The sequence below is a fragment of the Rhincodon typus genome, chromosome 1 (genome assembly GCF_021869965.1).
Source record: "Rhincodon typus isolate 14 chromosome 1, sRhiTyp1.1, whole genome shotgun sequence".
NCBI lineage: Eukaryota > Metazoa > Chordata > Chondrichthyes > Orectolobiformes > Rhincodontidae > Rhincodon > Rhincodon typus.
The window spans coordinates 71845754-71851753 of NC_063332.1; positions in this window are offsets into that span (position 1 = coordinate 71845754).

Consider the following 6000-nt stretch of genomic DNA (forward strand, 5'->3'; position numbering starts at 1 on the left):
TCATGGGTGATTTAATCTGAACGTTAACTGGACCAATCAGATGGGGCCGCTTAACATGAAAGATGACTTTGCATCAGGGATTATTTTTTTGTATGGTACATTGCACAATCAATCCAGGAACAGGCTATTTTAAATCTAGTCATGTATAATGAGGTAGGATTAATAAGATTAATAATATTTAAGGATCCTCAGTGATCACAACTTGGTCGAATTTCAAATTCAGTTTGATTGAGAGAAACTCGAGTCTCTCGAAAACAGTGTCCTCAAGTTATAGAAGGACAACTTCAAAGGCATGAAGAAATAGTTGTCTGAAATGATTTGGGAAAACAGGATAAGGAGAAAGTCAGTGGATGAGCAGTGATTTCGTAACACTGTCAAAAAGAAGGGCTTGAGCATTCATGGTTACTAAAATCTGTCAAGGAGAATATTCAAACAAAACTAAGGCATACAAAGCAGCAAAAACTAATGGTAAGGCAGAGGATTAGGATTATTTTTTAGAAACCAGCAACGGATAAATTAAAAAAAAGCACTAATAAAGAGGGAGAACATTGATTTTTAAAGTAAATTGGCAAAAAAATAAATAAACAAATAGGAAAAGTTTCTATTTGTACATAAAAAGAGCAGTTAAGGTAAGCATGGAAAGATTGGGAGAAGTAACTGAGGAATTTATAGTGGGAAACAAGGAGATTGCAGATAATCTGAGCCATTAGTTTTCATTGGTCTTCACGGTGGATGACATTATGAATATGCAAAACTTAAAAGATAAGCAAGATGCTAATAGAAGGACAGATTTTTTTTATCATGAGGGACAAATTATTTCACAAACTATTGGGACTAAAGGAAGACAGGTTGCCAAGATCTGATGGCTGTCATCTAATTATTTTAAAGCAAGTGATTGCAGAGACAGTAGAGCCATTGGTCAAAATAGGAGGAGCTGAAGGCAAAGTGGTATTGTCCCTGCACTAGCAATCCAGAGACAAACATAGAGAATGTTGGAGAAAATGAACAGATCTGGTAGCATCCATTGAGAGAGAAACAGAGTAAATTTTCTGTGTCTAGCACAACTCTTCTTTAGAACAGTTTCTGAAGAAGTTTTGAAGTAGAGCAATACCAGACTCAAAATGTTAACTCTATTTCTTTCTGCACAGATGCTGCCAGACCTGCTGAGTTTCTCCAAAATTCTTTGTCTCTGTTTCAGATTTCCAGCATCCGCAGTTTTTTGGTGTTTATTGTGGTAATCCAGCCACACAGACTAATGCTCTGGGGATTTGGATTCAAATCTGACTATATCAGATTATGAAGTTTAAATCAATGAAAATCTGGAATGCAAAGATAGCTTAATAGTGAGTATATCGATTATTGTGTAAAACCCATTTGCTCACCAATGTCCTTCAAGGAGGGACATCTGCCAACCTTAACTTGTCTGGCCTAGAAGTGACTCAAGAGCCACAGCAATGTGGTTGACTCTTTACTTCCCTCTGAAATGATGGCCCTAGCAAGCCACTCAGATGAAGCAGTGAGGGGTTGGGCAAAAAATGCTGACTTCACCAGTAATGCTCACATCCCTGTTATAAATTAAAAAAAAACAGGAATCACTGAATTCTGGGAGGGTGAATTTGCAAACTGCTAATGTGATGCCCCTGTTCAACATGGGAAGGAGACAAAAAGCAGAAAACTATCAGTCACTTAGCCTATCGTCTGTCATTTAGAAAATACTAGAGTCTATTGCCTTGGATTCGGTTAAATATAATTAAGCAAAGACTCGACAACAGCAATTTGCTTAAATGTGAATGTTTATTAAGTAATAATAATGATTATAGTTCTAATAATAAATGATTATAGTGGTAATAATAAATGGAAAAGAAAAGAGAAAAAGCAAAAAGTCTCACGCCCTTCTGCCCGTCAGGGACCCCTTGATCAATGGATGGTCTGGAGATTTAAGTTCATTCCTGTCACTGTTCATGAAGTTCAGCAACTTGGAACAAAACTGTCTCTCTCTGATACAGTGTAACAAACAGCCAGCACAAAGAAAACAGATACAGCAGACAAAAATTATCTCTAGTACAGAAAACACAGCTACAGAAAAAAAGAAGCTGATTGTGTCGTCTTCAGACCATAAAGGAATGTTCACAGGACTCGTCCAAGGTCATGCAGCTTGTCAAGTACTATCAACAATTTTAGCCATTCAGCCCATCCTATACAATATATTTTCTCAGGCAGCTTTCGAATATCATCATTAACTTCTAGCCCTTCGACCCATCCTATACATTCCATCCCTGATGAAATTTGACAGCACATGTTACAATTGTAGATGCAGATACAAGTCAATGACAGCTGTGTAAAAACATAAAATAAGAGTATGTAACCTACACTAGAAGATTAAAACTACAATGAAAATAACTAGCATCAATACAAAGAATGCAACAATAGGGTGTATTATCAAATTAATGATCACAGTGGCCTTTGGGGACCAACCCTTAAATATATATATCCCATCCAATATACGGTCAAGGCCATGATGGAGCCAACAAGTTGTACCACTTGATTGAGATGACCACAATATTGTCTACATTCTTTTTCAGTTAATTTATTTGCATAATTTGCTCTAAAATTTCATATGTTCCGATTCAGACTCTTTAATTTGTGTTTTTTAAATTCTCTAGTTCCCTATCCACAGACTCCTACACCACATGAGTCTTAGCTTAGACTTTTTTCGCATACACTAACTGCCCTAACACATTACAAGTTCACCTATTGGTTTAGTCATACAAACGCACAAGGTGGGGTATCTCTGTATGTTATCCAATGGGCCCTTTCACTCAGTCCACCATTACTCCTCCCAGAATCCATATTTTTTGATTTCTTTAACATTTTGACATAACAGCCAATCACACTGTTTATTTTGATTGTAATTCTGTTTACATCCTTTTCACTAATACTATTTTTATTATTTTAAAGTCATTTCACTATGGATTTTGTGTCAGTATCTTATTGTTTAAACTAAGTTTTTGTGCTCTTCCAAGCCACACTAATCCTTTTGTCAAGTAAGTACACATGTCTAAGGCCCATTCTTCAGTGCATGTGTTTTACTGTGTCATGCTTTTTTTAATCTCTGAGGTAACAATCACTTTTGCACACTTATATCAGTATCCCAAGACCATGTTATGCATTCTTGACTCCCACATGAACTTATCAAATGATCTATGAGCTTTTACTTATCTCTCCACATATGGTCCCAATGCCTTGGATAGTGGCTTGATCACCAAATCAATTCTCTTAAAAGGAAAGACAAGGACACAAATATCACCAAGAGAAATCAATCTGCTATGTGCTCTCATCTAAGCCTTCTTTTCACTACTGTAACACTTTAACTTGAATTGCCGCTTCAACCAATTATTCTAATTTTGTCTGTCTTCTGCCACCAGCCTCCACCCTTAATTACTTCATCTCATCCTATGTTGCAACTTAATTGTTACCATCATATCATATCTAGAGATCTATAGAGATTTGTAGTCCATGGAACATAATCTTGTAATTTTTAAAACAGAAGTCAAATATTTCTGTTTGATTCAGGCACAACATGCATTGTTCTTTCTCTAAGATGACCCCCATTTTTTTGTGAAGTTGCTTGAAGACTCATTCTAGATATTTGATATATCTCTATGTAAATTTGTCCACATCCAATATTCTGTTTACTTCCTTAAAGTCACTAACCATTTTTATGTATTGAACCATTGAAGCTGTGTGTATGCACGTTATCACTTTCCAGAATCCCTTCAAATTTTCAGGTAACTATTCCATTTAAATGTTTTAGAATACCAGGGCATTTGAGTCTTAATGTAGTCTTTGTCGTGATGTGCCCAAGTAGCCCCAGGCTCAGTGGGTTTGAGATTCCTGACACTCACTACAATGAATATTTCCACAGCACTTCCCCAACACTGAAACATGTTATTGATGATTGGCTTGAGAGTGTGTCATCCATCACTGATTTGTGACATTGAAAGTCTGCAACGGGATCTCCAGTTTGGTTTCACCAGTTTCTTTAAAAAAAAGCAAAAAAGCAAACAAGCTTCATCCATTCTATGTCAGGCAGAATGGGTTAATTAGTATTAATCTATCATGGATTCAAGAAGGGGGTGGGGCGTAAACTCCTGCATGTAAGTACATCATCCATCTCTCCTCCTCTTTGGAGGAAGGAAAAACCCCAACCCCTTTGTTAAATATGCCTTTCCTAAACTCCTCACACACAGAGAGTTGCAATTTGTATATTCCAATTTCCCTATCACTTGGATATTAATAATTAGGCAATCTTATCATCCAGAATTAAAGATTCACTCATATTTAAACAATATTTAGAAGTTCACTCTGGCCAGAAAATAAAATTCCAAACATGGTAATTTCTGGAATTCAAATTTACCCAAGTTCAAACACACCACAGAGCCAATTCCAAAAGGTAAATTTTTACCAAGCTTTACAGACCAAATTTTTGAATCAACATTTCGCAGCTTTTTGCTTTACACAACCACTGATGGTTTTTTAAAAGGACATTACATTAACCATACATGCTGCACACAGATACAGGCACACAATGCATGTTCAAATCACCAAACATTCCCAAAATGCAAACTAAAACTTCAAAGTATCCCCAGAGCTCGAGCTCCAGGGAAGAAAAAGACACAAATTGTACATTGAGCAACCATCAAACAAAGGTGCATTCAAGCCAGACCATAAAGAGTTAACACTTCTACAAGGTTCAGTGAACCTGCACGGCACAGAAACCTGGCCTCCAGTTCTCTTTTTTTCCAGTTATAACTGTCCTCCATCTTTTTAGCGAGTCCTAATTGTGCTAACATGTTAGCTACAGACCCAAATCCAGAGTCTGCCACATTCCATCCTGGAATACAGAAGGTCTCTGGAGCATTAGGTTGCTTTCCCCTTCTGTTACATATTTTCCTGAATCGCATCCTCGTCGCCAAAAGTGTCTTGGATCACAGAGTGCATCCTAACGGTTCTTTTTGGATTCGGTTAAATAGAATTGAGAAGACTTGACAACAGCAATTTGCTTAAACATGAATGTTTAAAAAGTAATAATAATGATTAAAGTGGTAATAATAAATTATTTTAGTGAAAAGGAAAGAGAAAAATCAACAAGTCTCATGCCCTTTGCCCGTCAGGGACCCCTCGATTGACAGCTGATGTGGAAGATTAGGTTCATGATTCTGAGCCGAGGCGAAGTCCAGCAACTTGGGATGAAACTGTCTCTCTCTTATACAGTGTAACAAACAGCCAGCACAATGAAAACGGATACAGCAGACAAAACTACTATCTAGTACAGAAAACACAACTGCAGAAAAAAACAAGCTGCTGGTGCCATCTTTGGCCCATAAAGCAATGTTCACAGGACTTATCCAAGGTCATGCAGCTGGTTGGGTATCATCAACAATTTTGGCCATTCAGCGCATCCTATACAAGCTATTTTCTCATGCAGCTGTTGAATATCATCATTAACATTTAGGCCTTCGGCCCATCTTAAACATCTATTATTAAGGAAGAGATAGTAGGACATTTAGAAAACCTTTACGTAATCAAACAGAGTCAACCTGATTTGTGAAAGCAAAATCGTGTTTAATAAATTTGGTAGGGTCTTTGAGGATGTAAAAAGCAGTGTTGATAAAAGAGAATTGGTACATGTAGTCTATGTAGATTTTCAGAAGAGTTTCAATAGATGCCATGTAAAAGGTTTTTTGCAGAAGTTAGGAACTCATGATATTGATGCCAATGTATTAATAGGGATTAAGGATTTGTTAACACACAGAAACCAAATAATCAGGATTAATAGAGATAGTAGGAACTGCAGATGCTGGAGAATCTGAGATAACAAGGTGTAGAGCTGGATGAACACAGCAGGCCAAGCAGCATCAGAGGAGCAGGAAGGCTGACATTTAGGGCCTAGACCCTTTTTCATTTTCTGAAGAAGGGTCTAGGCCCGAAACGTCAGCC